The sequence below is a fragment of the Sinocyclocheilus anshuiensis genome, unplaced genomic scaffold, assembly GCF_001515605.1.
Source record: "Sinocyclocheilus anshuiensis isolate Anshui unplaced genomic scaffold, SAMN03320099.WGS_v1.1 scaffold627, whole genome shotgun sequence".
Lineage (NCBI taxonomy): Eukaryota > Metazoa > Chordata > Actinopteri > Cypriniformes > Cyprinidae > Sinocyclocheilus > Sinocyclocheilus anshuiensis.
In genome coordinates, this window is record NW_015549703.1 from 204169 (window position 1) to 214587 (window position 10419).

General features: G+C 36.0%; 1 protein-coding gene across 14 annotated transcripts in view; it reads right to left on the bottom strand.

The window, feature by feature from the left end:
• Positions 1–9022, bottom strand: part of LOC107660579 (poly(rC)-binding protein 3-like) — a 64046-nt gene extending 55024 nt beyond the window's left edge. For 7 of the 14 annotated variants that reach the window (XM_016449909.1, XM_016449910.1, XM_016449908.1 and 4 more), the window contains exon 1: positions 8756–9021. The gene's annotated coding sequence lies outside the window, so the exon portion shown is untranslated. Of the gene's footprint in view, positions 1–8755 lie in introns of all 14 variants that reach the window. The other 7 variants (XM_016449911.1, XM_016449905.1, XM_016449912.1 and 4 more) reach the window with 2 other exon arrangements.
• Between the last annotated feature and the right edge of the window lie 1397 nt (positions 9023–10419).

Sequence of the window (10419 nt, forward strand, 5' to 3'; positions counted from 1 at the left end):
AGCCTTCTTTGATCATATTTACCAAGGGTGCCAATAATTCTGACCACGACTGTATATATACACCTTGAGAAGAATGTGTGTGTGTGTGATATATATATATGTGATATATATACATATACACACACACACACACATTCTTCTCAAGGTGTATATATATACACACACACACACATTCTTCTCAAGGTGTGTATATATATATATATATATATATATATATACCTTGAGAAGAATGTGTGTGTGTGTGTGTGTGTGTGTGTGTGTGTGTGTGTGTGTGTGTGTATGTACATACATATATAAAATATTAAAATGTTCTAGATTTATGTATTTATTTTAATTATTTGTTTTTTATTTTATTTATTTATTAATTTATTTTCTTCATTTCTGGAGTTTGACAGCCTTTTGTCACCAGTCACCAGTCACGATCAAAAGTGACAGTTAAAAACTTTTACATTGTCACAAAAAAATCAATTTCAAATAATCTTTTGCACTTTATATTCATCAAAGAATCTATAAAAATGAATTATAAATAAATGAAAATAGAAAAACGTTATTTATGTTTTACTGTATTTATTTTAAAGTCTAATAAAATTTCACAATATGAATGGTTTTACAGTATTTTGATTACATAAATGCAGCCTTGGTGAGCATTAGATACTTTAAAAATACATTTTAAAAAACCGCAGCCCCCAAACTTTGAATATGCAGGATATGTTAAGTCTGCACATAGTGTATGATCTTCTTACAACTATTCAAATGTGTTCGGTTAACACATAGAAATGTGAAAGACTGCAAATTAGCTTTTAAAATAGACAGGAAGTAAGACATGCAGAAATGTTTTTCAAAACGCTTGACACTTTCACATCTTTATGATTGGAGGGATTCTCCTTTAAAGGCTTTTAAGTCTTAATCCAGCAAAAAGGCTCCAGCAGAAATTCAAAGGCATTCAAAGGCACATTTGAATATCTCCACAGCTCTGTACCTCCCCCCTCCAGAGAAGAACAGATAGCGATATCATGTGCTTTACCTTCGCTGCTGAGGTATTATTGAAGTGAGGGATAGCGTTGTGATGTCACAGACAGTTCTCATCGAGTTAAGACTGAGGAGAATTAGCCGATAGATCAAATCCCTCAACCTCGTGGGAGAAATCACAGCGCTAACTAATCTGCGGCTCAGATTTTCCTGCAGGAAGCAGATTGAGCCTCAACTTGTGATGTGCTGTTGAAAAAAAATGTCAGAAATCAAACAGATCCCGTTAATTACATTACACTTAAATGACTTATGCATCGGCCATACTTTAAGTTAATATCTTGTACTATGGATGAAATCCTGCTCATCTGGTTTCCGGCAGTCGTCACACAGAAAACGCATACATTGCAGATTATACAGTATATGGGTTTAATGTGTCAACAGTATTACATGGCCCTATTCCAACTACTCTATTTGTTAAGTCTTCCTCTTATTTCAGATCATTATTGTCTTCTACAGTAATGTGGAGCATAGCATAAAGAATCAATATTAGCTCTACACTGATCTTAACAATGACAAAGCAGTATGTAGGGGTATATTGACTAAGCCTTTATTCACAAAACAAGAGAAATGCCTACCTAATAAGTATCTTCTTAATACTTGCTAACCAACAGTTCCCTTTCATGGGAACTTCGAACTGCGTCCTCTAGGGGTCGCTATGGGGGAATTGTTTAACCGTTTCAGTCGGTTCAGAAAAAAACATAAGTTCAATATTTGGCCAAAAAAAACACAGCATTTATTCTTTACTGATGGATAAGACTGGCAAGTAAAAACTTCATATTTTTTAAGCAAGATGCGAAATGTAATTAATCATAAAAGTAATAATAGTGTGTGTTTTGTGTGTCTATGAATAAAACATAACGTTTTTGTACAACAGAGGTAATTTAAAACAAATTAAAATGAATTAATTATTTAATTATTTATCTACACGCACATTACCACTCATTTTTTAAAAGAAATTAATACCTCTATTAGGCAACAATGCATTAAATTAATCAAAAATTATTAAAAATACATTTATATTGTTAAAAAATATATATTAAAATTTTTAATAAATTCTGGTCTTTTGACCTTTCTATTAAATCAAAGAATCCTGAAGAAAATCTAACACAATTTCCACAAAAATATTAAGCAACACCAAATCAGCATTCTGAAGGATCATGTGACAATGAAGACTTGATTAATGGCTACTGAAAAGTCAACTTTGGCATCACAGGAATAAATTAAACAGAAATATGATCAAAAAGTATTTACTCAGACGTGCATATACACTATCGTTCAAAAGGCTGGAGTCAAGTTTTTTAAAGAAATTAATCATTTCATTTAGCAAGGATGCATTCAATTTATCAAAAAAAACTTTTACATTGTCACAAAAAAACAATTTCAAATAAATGTGAATCTTTTGCACTTTATATTCAACAAAGAATATATAAAAATTGAATTATCAATACATTAAAACAGAAAAAAGGTATTTTAAATTGCAATAGGCTAATATTTTACAAAATGTACGTTTTTACTGTATATATTTTAAATTCTAATAATATTTCACAGTATTAATGGTTTTACTGTACTTTGATTACATAAATGACTTTTGTCCACAAACACAAAAAAAATTACAGTAAAAATAAATTTCTATTGTAAACAAAAGATTCAGATTTTAAATAAATTCTAGTCTTTTGACCTTTCTATTATTCAAAGAATCCTGGAAAAAAAATCCATCACAATTTCCACAAAAATAATAAGCAATGTTAGAATGATTTCCGAAGGATCATGTGACGATGAAGACTTGATTAATGGCTAATGAAAAGTCAACTTTGGCATCACAGGAATAAATTCCATTGTTAAATATATTAAAATAGAAAACATTTATTTTAAATGGTGATATTATTACACAATAGTAACATTTTTACTGTATTTATGTAAATTTTTTGAAAACAAAATTTGTGAAAACAAAAGATTCCTAAAAAAAAACATATTTCGAACCCCACATTATGAGTGGTATCTTTAGGCATATATACACACACACACACACACACACACACACACACACACTTTACCTACATTTCTACATTTTAATAATGAAAAATGCCTCACAGGAACATTTTTGAGTGATGGCACCAATTTGAATCTTTGAATTAGACAAATTAGACACTATTAAAACATCACAATCAGTGAAAGATCACAAAACTAGTCTAATGACACAGTCTTTGAGTAAAAAATGTATCAGAATTATAGTGAAATTCACAGAATATTGCCAGCAAAATCATCTTAATTATATTGTGAATATTTTATATATCAGCCAAATCCTCCTGATGGCAAATATACGGACGCAGAATTCAGATTTACATACAGTACACCATACAGAAACTCGTGCCTCTTTCCTCAATCTGTGCATCCCCAGAACACAGGAGCGTTACTGCTGACTTAGCTGCGCAGATGCTTTGGAAGAGCGAACGGCATCGGCTCAGGAAAGTGTGTCAGGCAAGCATATTTGTTATAGAGAGGGGCAAGCCAAGAGCTATCCTGAACAGACGACAACAACAAAAAAAGACCCAAGGTGAACCCGCAGTAAAAACAAGGCCGATGTTTACAGGTTTAAGACGGTAAATGTCACTCAGGAGTCCATTTCGGTGGCTAAAAAAGACTTTTCAAGCAGCAGGTCACACCTTTCCCCTCACACCCCGCCCCGCTGGGTTCAATCTGCCCATCTCCGTGGTCACAGCACTCTGGAACGGAGGCCTTTCCAGGGAGCAGGTGGGAGGGCATCAACAGACACCGAACATGAGGCAGAGCTTTTACTAAAAGCGCCAGAGGCTCTAGATTTTATTAGAACGCATTTGCACGGAAGCGGTCTTCCTCTCTCTCCTCCTCACAACGCCGCCGCCGATCTCTCTCCATCCAATAACAGGGGCGAGGCCGCTGAGAAAATGCTGCATCATTCATGGTTGGGTGTCTCCTCGCGTCACACCATGTGACCCGCTGACACACTCCCATCTTGTTGGGGGTTGGATACGAAGGCAGGCAGGAGCATGGTAGGAGAACCTGACCAAAGCCTCGTGCCATAGTGACACTCAGTGGATTATGTCTAAATAAAGCCTCGGCACTGCATGAATCACTCTGCTACTGATCCCACTGCTCAATGAGAAAGGAAGAGAGGAAGAGAGAGAGAGAGAGAGAGAGGGAGGGAGCAAGAAAGCAACGTAAAAAAAAAAAAAGGCGAGGGAGCGGGAATGTGAAGTGGAGAAGGCGTTCATCACTGGAGTGCCATGGCTTAGCCTAAGAGGCTTGAATAATCAGTGGTTAAGCTGTAAGCCCTTCTCTTGCACCTACCGTGTGCTACAAACTCCTGTGCGCTTTTAATCAAACAAAAACGCTGAGATCCAGCCACGCTGCCAAGACAGCACTATAAGACAGGCTTCAAAGTCTCTTTAAGACTTATCCTGACACATTATATTCCTTGCAATGCACAGGCACCATACGGCAGACATCTTCTCAAGTCTCTGACGTAAAGTCCAAGTCAAGTTTCAAGTCTTTGAGGTGAAGTGCAAGTCGAGTCTCGAATATCCTTTCAGAACAGTTTTCTACTACAGGTTGGTTTCATAAACCTTTTTGAAGGGCAAGCAATTTTGCATATTCACACGTTTCTAATTCAGAGTCCAAGTAAAGTCTTAAATCCCATTGGTAACAGCTGTGCAGGTTGGTTTAATAAACCTAGTTGAAAAACATGTTGTTCAATTTGAAATAAAAACCAAGTCTCAAGTCAGTTTGAGTTTCAGGTCTCTCAAGAACTGTTAAGAAGAGTCTTCTCTAAACTACAGTTTAGTTTTATCAACTTTGTTGAAGAATAATCAATTTAATACATTTTAGAGTGGAAGGATGGCCTGCTATAATAATAACATTAATTTAGTTTTTTTTTTTTTTCATTTGTTCTTATAATTATTTAACCACAAAGGTTATAATAATAGGATTAAAAATTTATCAAATATTATGTTTTTATTAAATTAAATGTAATTACAAATAATTAAATGTATTATATTTAATAAAATAATGTTCCTTTGTTCATTACTTTACCAATAATAATTAATATTTATAAAAAATATATTATTATTTAATAATAATAATAACAATTGAGGAAAAATAAATTCTAGCAAATATAAAAATAGATTGCTAAAAATGGTTGAGATCTGAATTTTGTATTTGGAATTCGGTTTAAACCTCAAGTCAGTAGACCCACAGATCTGTGAATTCGGAAAAGCAATGTTTCCTTAAACTTTTCCAGAACATATCCACTATATCACTGGAAACAATAAAAATAAGCTTAACATTAAAAAAAAATTCTGAAAACATCTAAGAAAAAAGCTCATTCCTCTGTAGTAGGTCAACAGGAAAAATAAATACTTGTTGTTGAGCCCTGGATTTTGTATTTGGAATCCAGTTCAAGTATCAAGTTGATTGCCTGAGTCTAAGTGGAATCTCAAGCCAATTATTTTACAACTCAAGCACAACTTGAGTCCAAGTCTCAAGACTAGAATTTCTATCTCTGCCATACAGAAATGTGCATTCAATGTATAGCTTGGACGCCATGACTGATTAAATTGGATCACTGACAGATTAACAACAGGATGACCTGACTTAATCAAACAGCCAGCCGCATCAGAAGCTTACACGACCCACGGATCTACAAATTCAGACAAGCCTGCAATGTTTCCCTAACCTTTTCCAGAACATCTCCGATCCACTACATCACAGGAAACAATAAAAATAGCCACGCCATCCAGTCAAGCATTAAGAACGACAGCAGCGGGGGGTCCAGGGCTGGTTCAACTCCTTCCCCAACCCCCCTCAGCTTCCTGGGTCCTGATTGATCTCACGGCCCATCGGCAGGTTAAATTACACTGCAGAGTGGCTTTGCGGAGAGACAAAGGGCCCAGGATTTCACAGGCCATAATTCTTTCCGGGCCTTAACTTTGAAAAGGTGCACCATTCAATTTCAGCCCTCGGCAACACTTTACATTCGCTTATGAGTTATGACACAGCCATGACGTTTTTAACTTACTATACGGCCATGCGGAGGAGACCTGCGTACCAATCAGACCGAATGGAGGATGGGTGGGAGAAAAAAAAACACAAACTCTCTGTCAGCACAGAGCATCAGTTATAGCCAAATTTAATACAGTTCTTCTTCTGGCCGAAGCTAAAGACGAGCTGGATTCTTTCCACATCCTACTTGCAGAAAGCACTGAAGTAACGTCGAAATGAAATCATTTACATGTACATTCATGTTTGAATCTCAGTCCGAGGTGACATCCAGGCTCCCATAGTTTCCTGGCACGTTGGGAATGGAGAGGAAGCCCAGGGAATGGCAGAGGCCTTTTGATACTGGAGACACCTGTTCTTCTCTGAATTCACTCACCTAACCGTTGCTTTCAATAACCCCAGAAAATTCTGCTCTACATTTAAAAACTGATTAATAAAGAGAATATGTTCAGGTATAATGTGCTTGTAAAAAGAGCAAGCATTGGGGATGCAATGCCGTTAATCAGATTGATTGGAAACGTCTTTACTGCTAAAGTGCAGAAGACAAGTTTGAGATCGGTCAAACCATGGGCCGGTATTTATGTTTGCACCACTTCAATCTCACGTAGCACCCACTCACATCAAAGCACTGAACTGGATGAAGACCTAAGCAGTTTTTTGTCTGCTGTGCTCTGTAGATTTAGACCTGAAATATATGCAAGTATATTAACGCTAATGCTTCTAGCTACTCGATTTCACGCATCAGTGCTTCCTGGAATGCAAGTCCAAACTTCTACGGTCAGTTTTCTCCTTCAGGTCAACAACTGTCTTGATGGAGCAATAGTTTCTAATAAGAGAACCTTATAAACATATTAACAACTCTTTGTATTCTCTCTATTCTGATAAGACAAGGATTCAAAATATGGTTTAAAGGGATATATCACCCAAAAATTAAAATTCTGTCATTTAATTACCATCATGACGTTTAAGACCTGTTTATGTTCTTTTGTGAAGGACAAAAGAAAATGCTTTGAAGAATATAGGTAACCAAACAGTTTTGGTTACCACTGACTTCCATTGTATGGACACAAAAAAAAACACACTGAGACATTTCTCAAAATATCTTCTTTCAAGTTCTACAGTAGAAAGTACGTCATACAGGTTTGAAATTACGTGAAGTTGAGTAAATGATGACGGAATATTCATTTGATGAGAATTATGCTTTTAATAGCTCCCTTTTTGGATACTAAGGTTTACAGATTTGTGCAAATATATGTTAAATGAAAAAGTGCAATGGCACATTCCAGTCACGTCGGATAGACTGTATTAAGGAGTTGATAGCATGTGAATGGCAGCACAAAATTGTAATTGCAAGTGGGAAACTCTCGATTTTTCTTTGAGCCCAGAGTTTCTGAGTTGGGGGTGTGAAAGTGAGAAAAATAGCAGACTATGAATTCAACATCTGTAGTTGATGGTAAATTTGTTAAAGTGTATAAAGTTTCATGTACAAAATATCAGTTTTGTACAATTACGAATATTTATTTATTGTTTATAACAATTCCATTTACAACACCTTCATATATTCAATGAAGTAAAAACACCCGATATGCATTCTTCATTTTGTAAAAGTAGAGTTAAAAAACAATGCTGTATTTTTTGTAGAAAAGGTACGTCGCCATCTTGTTCCGATCAATGTGATTTGAATGTGCCTGACATCGTAATTACAACTTCCCAACTCATAAATACAAACTTCCCAGGAGGACTTGGACGCCTCATTTCTGTCCCACTAATTTCAACAAACACTGAATGTTAATAAATGCTTCCTCAAACTATTGGTCAGATAAGCAGATCGTGCTGCCAAAAACTGAACAAATGTTGGGCTGAGCAATGTTAAAAGGGCTATGTTTACACTTTTTCGGAAAAATCAGATTACAAATGGATGACTGGTAGGAAAAAAAATTTAATTTTTAACATTTTTTGGTATTTTTAAAAGTTTAAAAAGTATTTACAACAGAGCCACAAATGTAAAATGGTTACGCTTTTATAGATTTGTAGTCCTGTTGTAAATACCTTTCAAAAATACAAAAAAATATGCTAAAATACTTTTTTCTAAAAAAAAATAATTAAAAAAATACAAGCACTTGCATTGTGCACAAAGTATGTTCCTGACCATATTAAATGTCTGAATTAACAATGAATACCTTATTTGAATATGTCAGTCCTGTAGTTACATCATGACATGGGTAATCCTAGAACTGAAAACCATCTGTAAGTTTCCTCTAAACACCTCAGCATTAAACAACTCTAACACACAGAAAATAAACTGCTGCAGGGGTCAAGGACAACACAGAGGAAGCGTGTGAAGCTAAAGTACACACTCGGTTCGTGGCGCGGAGCAACGGTTTTCCAGCGTATCCATAGCCAGTGGGCATTACACCGCTTCAGAAAAAGTCTTAGATAGAGGAAGTGGAAAGTACTGAATTTGGGCTCGAAAACAGTGACCTCACAGATTCTAATCCCACGTCTCTCTTTGCACGCTTCCCTCTGAGAAGAACTGCCAGAGGGGAAAACTTGAAAGCTAAAGAGAGTGAGGGAGGGTGCGTGAGAAAGAGCGTGTGTGTGAGAAACAGAGAAAAAATGACATGCAATGAGAAAAGAGTGTAGAGAAGCGGGGAAAAAAGCACAACAAAGTCACATCTAGGTGCTGGCTTACCTGCACTCAGTTCACAAGACGGGACGGTGAAGTGAGGATAGTCAAAGGGGTTGTGGGAGGAGGGTCCGGGCGGGTTGATCCAGCCGCTGACGGATGGTCCGGGAGGGAGGAAGGAAGGATGGAGTGACAGGGAGCAGGGAGACGGGGAGGCCAGAGGGGGGATATGAAGCACTAGTCCTCTGTCTTTCCCTCTTTATCCCTCTAGCACAGAGGCAAAGAGGCAGACACCAGTACCTGCAGCCACTCAAATAATAGGAGAGAAAAGAGTGCTCACATCCACACGCGCTCCAGCACAGGGAGGAAAGAGAGAACGCACCTCCCACTCCTTCCCAGGACCCAATCGCACGCAGACTTCACTGGCAACGAATGGGAGCACAGGCAGCCGGTGCCATGCCCTAGCCAATAAGTGCAATTGCTCATATCCAGTTGGAATAATTAGTCCGAGAGCAGAGCAGAGCGGCTTCCCTTCTGAAGGACAGACAAACGGGCGCACTTACCCAATAAGTGTGATTTAAGACCGCAACCGACATTAGAGTAATTAGATTGTGCCGCACTTAACCTAGCAGAATAACGCTGCATGCTCCACTGCAGAACTGGCAGAGGCACAGGCTACACGGGATGGGCTTTGGAAAGGTGCAATGATGTTAAGCAGGCAGAAATGATGCGGATAGAGAAGGAGAAGGAATAGGAACTTTTAACACAGTGATCAATGTGCATGATTATCATGCAGTGCCACTTTCAGGCTTGGCGCTTCGCTCCCGAAATTCATAATCAGGGTCAGAAACAAAGAAAAAAACAAGCTTAGTATCAAAAAAATTCTAAATCAAATTCAAAATGTTGGCCAAAAAACATCATAAATTCCTGTCGTTTTTTAATCATTATTATTATTATTATCATTGATTTATGGCATCTGACAGTTCTTAATATGCATTTCTAGGTCTGGTTATGCATATTATCACATACTCTATGAGTTGAAATTGATTTCATTTTAAATGAACTGATCAAATACTATTACATACATTCACTACTGTTCAAAAGTTTGGGGTACAATTTTGCTTGTTTATTTGTTGTTTGAATGAATAAAAATAAAGACTTTTATTATTATTAATTTAATCAAAAGTGGCATTAAAAATGTTAAAAAGATTTGCTAAAGAAATGCTAAAGATTTAAATAAATACATACATTTTATTAAAATAAATATTTCAAATAAATGCTGTTTTTTCCCCAATTTTCTATTCATCAAAGAATGCTGAAAAAAACAAATAATGGTTTCCACACAAATATTAAAAAGCAACACAATAATAACTGACAAAATTAAGAAATGTTTCTTGCGCACCAAATAAGAATATCAGAATGATTTCTGAAGGATGACACTGAAGACTAATGGCTTCTAAAAATTCAGTTTTGCCATCAAAGGAATTTTTTTTATTTTAAACTATATTCAAATTTAAAAAAATTTTTTTTACTGTAATAATATTTGACACTATTACTGGTTTTACTGTATTTCTGGTTAAAAAATGCAGTCATGGTTAGCATAAAAGACTTAACAACAAAATTAAGACTTCTTAATATGAAAAAAAAAAATCTAACATTTTTTAAAAGAATCTATAAAAATTCAAAACTTGTGAACTGTAGTGGTTTTAAATATATACATCTAGATATAT